Below are 10473 nucleotides of genomic sequence, written 5' to 3'. Positions count from 1 at the left end.
TTTTTTATACCCATTTTTTTCGTACCCAAATACAAAAATTCGTACCCATTTTTTTAGTACCCATATTTATTTCGTACCCAGATTTTTTCGTACCCAAAGTTTTATTTGTACCCATTTTTTTCGTACCCAAATAGTTTTCGTATCCTAATTTTTTTCGTTTCCTTTATTTTTTCGTACTCTAATTTGTTTTCGTAACCAAATTAGTTTTTTTTCCTGCCCATATTATGTTCGTACCCATTATTTCTTCGTACACAAATTTGTTCGTACACAAATTTTTTCGTACCCATTTGTTCGTACTCAAATTTTTTTCGTACACAAATTTGTTCGTACCTAATTTTTTATTCGTACCCATTTTTTCGTACCCAAATAGTTTTTCGTACCTTTATTTTTTTCGTACCCTTTTTTTTCGTACTTAAATTTGTTTTTGTACCCAAATTTTTTATTTTTTTAGTACCCACTGCCCACATATTTTTTTGTACCAATTTTTTATTTTGAAATAATCGATTTTAAATTTGATATGAACTCTCCACTCATTCCATCCCGCGAAACCCTTAAGGTGTCGCAACTCTAGTATGGAATGAGTGATGTATTGGACGTCATCATTGATGACGTTCATTCGAACGAATGATAAAGGGGGCTAAGTTTCGTTAAGCTGGGGCATATAGCCGCGATTTGAGCTTCTTGAAAACTGGCCCAGCACGTTTGCTGAAATTTGACATGTATATGGAGAAGAATGCGATCTACCTGTTGGCGTAGGCGTTATACCTGGGAAAAATCAAGTTTTCGAGTATTTTGTGTTGAAATATTTTTATGGAAAACGGCACGCGCGCATGACGTCATGAAAAGCGCTTAGGCTAGCTTCCATCTTGTTAATAAACAAAGAAACCAAGTTACGCGTTATTAATTCAGTTAGGCGTTTAATCGATAAACACAGACGTAACAATTGTGTTTGAATATCAATCGGTAGTACACATGCATGTCTTTTGTGCACATTGTGGTTTTTTAATGAACATGACATAAATCTATGTGTTATTCAACGTATTGTGTGCGACGAGTTGAGGAAAGGTTTACACGGCTAGGCTTTCCGAGATAAATGTAAGTACACACTGGTATTTAATTAGAATGGTATTCTATTTATCCGATAATATCTTGAATATAAATGATATTGAGACAATTACATTATTAGGGTTTAATAATTTATTATTTAATCAATAAATAAACGCGAGCAGCAAATCAATTAATTTCGTTTGTAGTGGAAACCGAAAGTAAACAAACCAACCGTCAAAATGGCTGACGACATAGCAACATAACACTCAGAAAATATTTACAAAAGAAGATCATCAGAAATGATGTAAAGTGAACGCTAATTCGCTGTTTTGTAGATAAGTATACGATCTATTGAAAAACCATAACATTTGACATAAAAACTAACGCGGATATGGAAATCTTCAGCCTAACGAAATAGCAGACACCACACGGCGTCTCATCTGATTCTACGCTGTTTGCCAAGGCCGATGGTATAATGAATGGAAATGCACAAACTCAGTAACTGGCAAGCATATATGCATTAGTAGGTTGTTTCGTGATTATTTAGAAACGACTACATAATTCTTTTGGTTCAGCCAGTGCAACTTAACAAAAATAAGTATAAAAAGTTTCTACAACTGACAACAATGTGCCAACTTAATGGGTCTCACTAAAACGCTTACGGAATTTGCATACAATATAGTTGAAAACTGCATACGATATGAACAAAGAAGGAAATTGCAGACGGTAATCGCTGTCCGTTATTATGGTGTTTATTATGGTTTAGTTATTTTATTTTTATTTTTTGATGTTAAAAATACACGATGGATACTTAAATATTGATGTTTACCTTTTTTATTTTGATATTTTATGGTGCAGATTAACCTAAGTTAATATAACAATCAAAACAGTAGGGCATGGAATGGCAGATCAACATAAATTTTCGGATAAACTTTCTGGATTTTGCCAAGGTATATTTTTTCATAGATTTTCAGTTTGTTTGCTTCAAGAAGTAGTATGTAGATAAAACATTTCCTGTAAAAAAATATATTTCATCAATCATAACGTGTTTATGAGACGTATTGGCTCTCATAATGACGATTTTAACGGATATTTCTGTCTGTTACACAGTTGTCAAAATCTAAAACGCTTCACAATTTATCTGTCAAATCATTTCTTATTATACGATTTTAAAATGGCATCAACTGTAGTAACACATCTTTGATAAATTTTAGTGCTTATATGCTTCTCAAAGTTTTCTACTTTCACTTTATTTATTTTTAAGATGATTGTATAACTGTTGATCAATTGGGGTGTGACCCATGAATATGGAATTAGGTTGTAGAAGATACAGTCAAGTTACCATTACCGGATCATTACCCATAGAGGATCACTTTCATGTTCAAGAATGCGCTTCCCGATAAATAGTTGTCAGTTTTGGATGATATTTTGAACACAGCATTTTCAATCACATATAGAAAACAATTATAACAAAAACAAATGAATATAATTTATAATTGGCAATGTAATTGGGGCATTGTAAACAACACAGTTCATGTTTCGACAGTTCAAATAGCGTGGTAGAAGCCCCCTGAGTGGTTTCGATCACGTGATCCGTTATGGCTACAACTGATCTGTTTATGCATGAATTCTGCAGCGAAAAAAAGGTATCACAAATACATTTTGCCTGCGTTTAAAAATAAGACTATTTGCTGAATCAGTGAGCAAAGGTAATATTTAATCAAACTGATGTAAAAGAAGTCTCAAAACATTTATTGCTTTTCACCAGAACAACTTTATTATGCTACTGATCCGGTAATGGTAACTTGACTGTACATGTATTATAAAATTTGTGTTGCAAATCTGTGTGCAATCCTGTAATGGACTGTAAGCAATCGCAATTCTATTTGTAACACCAGAATTAACCCTTTACATGCTGGGAAATTTGTCGTCTGCTAAAATGTCGTCTGCTGAATTTCTACAATTAGCATTTCTTCGATTTAAAAAAAATATACTATCAGAATAGCCAACAGTTTGGATCCAGATGAGACACCACGTTCTGTGGCGTCTCATCTGGATCTAAACTGTTTGCAAAGGCCTTCAAAATTCGGTTCCCGCACTGAAAGGATTAATGAATGCGTCAATGTCAGTTAAGTGTTCATGATCAAGTTGAAATTAAAACAGTGATGCGCAAAGATAAGTATTCATTAAAACAAATATAGAAATAAAAAATGTAGAACAACACAAATTTGGAAGTCACTTTAGAGACTATAGTTTCCAGTTTTAGACAATTTAAAGGTTGTCTGCTCATATGTTTTGGAATATTGGTAAGATTGTTACCAGATTCAATACTTGTGCGGGCATTTTTTTTATTTGTAATATATTATGTTTAAATATAATTAAAACCACACATATATATTTTGCAATAATTTTGTTAAGGCCTGTATCTTGTTGTTTCAGTGAAGAACTCCAATGATATACATGTAGGGGCATGTGTCCAAAGCTGATCCACATCATAACATACTGATTGGGAATAATGACATAGTACCAACAGATGTGCTTACACTGTAATTAGCAGGTATGGTATTACTCACACCATGTATTGTTTACCTCATTTGTGTTTAGTATTTATTCTATTTTTTTCATTAGTAAAACAACATATGATTTATTGATTATCTTATCCATGGCATGCGGATGTTTAGATAAAAACTAACAGAATTTATTAAACAAAAATGCCTTAGCTCTTTTCACTATGCATATCTGGAGGGAACAGAAATAAATTATGTACAAAACAAAAATCTTATTTTCATGTTGATAACAGTGTATCATTTGATTAATAATGTGTTGTGTTATTTTTACAAATATTAAGTTCAATAAGAAAAACAACAATGAAGGGAAAAATAACATGTGGTTACCACTGTATTGATGTATTATTGATGTGTTTGTGGAACGTTGCAGTCATAATTATCAGTCATTGTTATATATTTTCATTGCAGATCTTCACAAATGAACCTGGCAGATCCTGGTGCAACCTTACCTTACCATGTTTACATCTAACCGTCAGTTTGAGCTGTGTGTGGGTGGTAACACGGACTATATACATGTATTGCCCAGTAATTGTCTTGTGATGGACCTTTTTAACATATCAAGTATTTAATTGAAGACTTAAGAGGTCAGATTTCATCAAAGAATTTAAAAATAAAGTTTTATTTGTAAGGGTGAATATGTGGTTATAATGGCATTGATGTATATCTTGTGTCTGTTTTTTAATCAGCCTTTCATCCATAATTATGAATATTAAGCATGATAAAGTATTTTAAGGGAATAAACTGTAGAAATGTTATGTTGTTTCTGCACAAGCATTTGAATACAAGAAATTCTATGCTCACTCAGCACTGTTTACACATTGTCAATAAATTTGCTTGTTTTAGTTTCCAAATCTGTTTGTCTCTAGCTCCCTGTGAATAATGTACTTTTTTACATTGCATCCATTGATTTTAAATGGGGTGTATTATGCACATGTCACACTTTTTTACAAAAACATCAAGGTCAAAGGTAAAATATATGGGTCAAAATCATAACTTTTGCAATATTGAAGATATCAACTTGATATTTGGCATGCATGTGTACCTCATGGAGCTGCACATTTTCAGTTTGCGAAATCGGTGTTAAAGACTAAACATGACAAGTGTCGCAAATTCGTCCCCACCTGGGAATTCAGAGCTAAAATTTCAGATTATAATGTGTCAAATTTTACACTTGTATAATGATGAAGTCATCTCTTGACAAGATGGTGCTGTCCTGATCTCGTGCCAAGCCACAAATGATTCTTGTTTTGGTTCAAAGCAACATATAAACGAAGATTTTTTTAATGTACTTTGTTTTAAATTCTGTTCTTTGAAAAATGCTTAAGTCATCAACTATTATAATTTTATGAAAATATTACTTTAATTTTGGTTAATGCAGTTATTGATAGAAAGTGTTTTAACGCATACGATCTAGATAACGTTCGCGAACCACAATAGAAACGTTCGTTGAGTTCACGTTTAAACGCGACGGTCACGTTCTTACAGTGGGTATTATTTGTTGATCTTACTTCACTTTATCGACCATTTGTCATTTAACAGTATGAACACACGATCAATCAAAGTAAAATTACATGTAAGCGATCGTTTTTTTCCGTTTAAGTTTCAAACATTGGCTCGAAAAAGTGTGTGCAAAGGCTCATTATTGACAATAAAGATAACTAAATAATAAGCTGTAAAAGCAACAAGCAACAGTTTATGGGATTTAAGTATTAGTCTTATTAAAATATACGGTCAGTACAAACATATATTGTAATATATGCTACTAACAATCGTTAAGTATAAACTGTAAGCAAACATCAACAATAACAATAACAGTTCGAGTATAAATATAGGTGAATGGAACAAGTGAAAATCATTTAATTGTCTTATGAAAATTATGAGCACAATGTTCTGGTATTTTCTTTGTGCTGTCGCATTCTTGTAGTTTGACGAAATCTCGTGACACAACTGGAATGGCACGACAGCAACACATGGGTTTGACTGCAAAACATAACAGAAACGCGCGAGTACAAGTGTAACAAATGACAGTGTTTTAACAAGTTTGTATTTCTACTAACCATTACTTCGTTACTATGGAAAAAACAATTTCCCAAAACTGTACAGAACAAGAATTTACGCAGAATTACGACTTTAGTATAACTTGATGTCATGATACAATTAAGTATAAAAATATACTGAAACAATATTGACATTCCTTGAAACATCCTTATTATGTACAAATGCATACTGGTACGCCCTGCTCTAGATATTTTGAGTTCGACTACTGGATAGATATAGATACACAGAGGTTAGTAAGGAAATGCATTAACAGTTATATTGCACAACTATTAAATATAAGTCAAATGTTATGTACACTAGCCTGTAGTGCAGGACGTTGGCGAGTCGGCTTGCGGCATAATACCGAAGGCAACCGGTCACCGAAATCCTGCTATGTGATAGGATTGTACTTATATTTTGTATAAGGATATAGATCGGGCGTGTATAAGTATATAGATCGCGCGTGTATAAGTATGTAGATCGCGCGATTTTTTGGTATTTTTTATTTGCTGGCGCTAGACTGATGTGGTCGTTTTAAAATGATGTTTTTATGTTTACGGTGACAATTATTTAGTCGGTATTAGATTAATTGGAGGCGGTCGGTATGTCAGTTGAGCAGTCAGTTACATTGCACTTAATGCAAACAAAAACTTTATCATTCATTGACACATCCAATGGTATTTTTATACACGATTTATGATACCAAGAAGGACATCGGTCGCATTGAATCATATTGTCAACGCATTCGGGAAGATTACACAAACAGTAGTTATTTATCCGTTCGCGTTTCACATGAAGCATACTACGTTTACTTAACGTTTTTTTGGGTGACCGGAAAAAGAGATATCTCTTCTTGCTCAAAGCAGTGCATCAAGTGCGATCTCATTTTAAAAGAATCAAAAATTATTTCGAATTCCAATCGCTTATTGAGGCAATACTGGGTAGCAAAGGCAATGGCATAAACTCCACAATCAACGTTATTGTTTTGTTTCATCACGGTCGGAATTGTGATATCAATGTATTCTTTGCCTTTACCATATAATACTGAAAGTTGTATTTGAAGGCCATGTGGTATTAATCTGTCTCTAGAACGATCGTTACCTAAGCTGTCCAATAGAAATATTTGATTATCATGCAAAATCGACACGACCCAATGGTAATTATGGGTGTAGTGAATTTGGCAAGCAGGCTGTGTTACTGGTTCCATTAATTTTTCCACATGCCAATGACTCTTATCTTCGGACAACATAGGTACGGATTCAGATAACTGAAGCCCATTTATAACACCATTTGCCTTGCGTCTCAATAAGATATGCGCGGCTTCTATGTGACTTGAATATAATTGATCATTTGATATTAAAGCGTCTTTGTCTGACATCCTAAGGCATAAAGATTTTATCCAGTCTTTGTTTGTGACAGTAGTGATTTTATCATGAGATTCAGTATGTGAATAACGTTCTACATCAATAGGCAAATTCATATGTGTTTGCATTTGTAATAATGTATGCGCGGCGTCTATGTGATCTGAATTCAAAGCCTTATTTGAAAATAATTCGTTGTTGTCTGCGCTATTTTGCAAACGGTCCTCGCAAATGGACGCATGGTTTTCCTGATCAAATGCAGACTGTAAAGAAGATTTTATAACTTTCTGTATTTTTGTAGTTGCTGGTTCGCAAAAGTTTAATTTACGTTTGTTGTCCGGCAAAGGCGTCGATACTGAAATGTTTTTAGTTTGAACATTCGAATTACATATATTAGCGTGAGAGTCGTCATCGCGAATGCATTCTAACTCGTTTTCAAACAGTGGTGAACTAGCTTTTGGTAAATTGGGATTCGACTTAAGAATGGACTTGGGTGTTAAGACGTCAACTCGCAGTTTCTTTTTCGCAATGTCGCCATTTAAGTTAGCACCAAAGGATGCATTCGGATTGCTTAATGTTGTTTCAGTTGGTTGGCTAATGTTAACATTATTTAAAATTGAGTCGGGAGCTGCATTTACCAAAGTGACATTATCAAGATCTCCCTTCCTGCCGCGTTTTGTACCACATTTTCTCATGTGTTTCGGCCGACAATTTTTTCTGAGCTGAGTTAAATTATATACTTTTTTGTCTTCTGGAATAGACATTCCTAAAGAGAGCATAGCGGCAATTATATGATAGCATCGCGTCGTTGCAGGGCATGAACATAATTCTTTTGGGAAAATTGTGACCGAATATTTGCGATCCTTACTACCCGTAACCATAAAGGCCCCCATTTCTGGTACAAGTTGAATGCCCCTATCATTAATGGTTTGAATGGCCATGGCACGTTGGGTTTTCAGCGCATTGTTAACGTTTGTTTTGGTACTTTTTTCGTCATGATTATCATTGACATCACAGCTTTTGAACGTTTGTTCAGACTTTTCCTTTGAGTCAATTAATGCAGCTAATTCGGAATTTACAAATTTGATCAATTTATCAGGATGACACACGTTTTTAGGTAACATTACTGTTTCCGGGTCGCGTTTTGCGTAATGAAAATTGGACAACAAACTCCATTCGCTTTCACCACAAAAGGCTTTTATAATCTCTAACAAGTCATTTCCTTGAAGATAATGTAAGTATAAAACAATTTCGTCTATACGTTTTTCTTTATATTCGACAAGTCGTTTTAGTTTTGCATTTAAACTCTCAACTACATTATTTGTTACGCCTGAATATGAATTGTACATTCCTAGTGGTTCTAATATCCATCGACCCGCATTTTTCTTAATTGGTTCCAATAGATTTTGATCAAAATACGTAACGAACGCTTCACTCCATTTCTGCTTCATACTTAAATACTTCCGTTCAAATGTTTCGACCGATTCAGAATGTAGTAATTCACGAGCTTGCATATCGTAAACACGTTTATCATCGGTTGTACCCCCATGCTTATTTATCCAAAATTTTATGTCGTTCAAAATATGATTCCAACAGATAAGTAAATTGCAATTTGCGGGTTGCTGTTCGAAGGCATTAATTATACCTGTTTCGCGGTCAGTTATGACAGTGACAGCTCTTTGTCCTAGTTTCGGCATTTTCTCGCGCAGAATGGAAATAAATTGCTCATGACATATTTGCAATTTTCTTTCATGAAGCATGAATGCTATCGGCAGTGTTTGTTTATTTGTAAACATTGGATGTCGAATCACTAAGGTCGAAACATAAAAATCCCCTAGATTAAAGGTAGTATCGTAGTAGAATTCTACTGAAACGTCCGGCACGCGAAGTAATCGGTTAACTTCGTCAAATGTTCCAGCGTTGCCTATTACGACTTCTAAATTTGGAGTAGTTTTTTTGCTAAGAATGTAATTTTCTAGCTGGTCAACCAACAAATGCAACCCATACAGTGAATCATGCGATAATTTAGCTTCTTTACGAAGTTTAGATTGTATGTTATGGATTTGCTTGTCATTTCTCGGCACGCTTACGCCCAGCAAATTAGATTCCGGTGATTTCTGACTTTTTATCATGTCATTTAAATGCTTTGGTTTGTCGGTTAAACCAAATTCTCGTATTTCCTGCAAAACGGATGGTTTTGAACGTTTGTATTCGCGATCATTTCGTTTCCGGTTTCCGTGCGATAGTCCCAAATAAGCGTCGCCCTGGCCGTAATACATAATTACCGTCTTTTGATTATAGTCAGTATTTGTGAACCTGAAAACGTGTTTTATAAATCTGGTATCATCGACGCCTTTGTTGGATATTTTAAAAAATCGCTTTTCAATTCGTTTGCCGTTCACCATGAAAGATCTATAACCATATTGTCGCCAAGTGTAGCCATCAGATTTCCAATCGTCTGCAAGATTAGATTTCCCAGAATCACTGTATAAATATACTGAACCTCCACTTGGTCTATATGGGGGCTCATATGAAACGCTTATGTTTTGTTCAAGTATATCTGCTGCTTCTGTGTCAGTTAAAATGCGTTCGGTTTTCGAAAACAGAATGGCCCCGGAACCGCCTCCATACAGTTTATTATTGTTATCCATTACTTCGGAGCCTTTAATTATAGTTTCAGTAGAATATGCACATTTACTGTTGGTTGTGATTTTCTTTGTTGATGTTGAATTGGGTGTGGTGGTGGTGGGTGTTGGCTGCTTGATGGTGATGCATGAAGCGGGTGTTGGCTGCTTGGTGGTGGTGAGTGTTGTCTGCTTGTTGGTGGTGGATGAAGTGGGTGTTGTCTGCTTGATGGTGATGGATGAAGTGGGTGTTGGCTGCTTGGTGGTGGTGGGTGTTTTCTGCTTGGTGGTGGTGGTTGAAGTGGATGTTGGCTGCTTTGTGGTGGTGGATGAAGTGGGTGTTGGCTGCTTGGTGGTGGTGGGTGTTGGCTGCTTGGTGGTGATGAATGAACTGGGTGTTGTCTGCTTGATGGTGATGGATGAAGTGGGTGTTGGCTGCTTTTTGGTGGTGGATGAAGTGGGTGTTGTCTGCTTGATGGTGATGGGTGGAGTGGGTGTTGGCTGCTTTTTGGTGGTGGGTGTTGGCTGCTTGGTGGTGGATGAAGTGGATGTTGGCTGCTTTTTGGTGATGGATGAAGTGGGTGTTGTCTGCTTGATGGTGATGGATGAACTGGGTGTTGTCTGCTTGATGGTGATGGATGGAGTGGGTGTTGGCTGCTTTTTGGTGGTGGGTGTTGGCTGCTTGGTGGTGGTGGATGAAGTGGGTGTTGTCTGCTTGATGGTTATGGATGGAGTGGGTGTTGGCTGCTTTTTGGTGGTGGGTGTTGGCTGCTTGGTGGTGGTGGAGGAAGTGGATGTTGGCTGCTTTTTGGTGATGGATGAAGTGGGTGTTGTCTG

The 10473-nt window shown here is 35.7% G+C and overlaps 1 long non-coding RNA gene across 1 annotated transcript; it reads left to right on the top strand.

Moving 5' to 3' along the window:
* Positions 1-1921: 1921 nt before the first annotated feature.
* On the top strand, positions 1922-4557 carry LOC127850320 (uncharacterized). The gene is made up of 3 exons (XR_008035198.1): positions 1922-1997; positions 3487-3604; positions 4023-4557. It is a non-coding gene; the product is annotated as an uncharacterized LOC127850320 (long non-coding RNA).
* Positions 4558-10473: the final 5916 nt, after the last annotated feature.

The sequence above is a fragment of the Dreissena polymorpha genome, chromosome 11, assembly GCF_020536995.1.
Source record: "Dreissena polymorpha isolate Duluth1 chromosome 11, UMN_Dpol_1.0, whole genome shotgun sequence".
Taxonomy (NCBI): domain Eukaryota; kingdom Metazoa; phylum Mollusca; class Bivalvia; order Myida; family Dreissenidae; genus Dreissena; species Dreissena polymorpha.
This window is presented reverse-complemented; position numbering and strand designations above follow the sequence as displayed.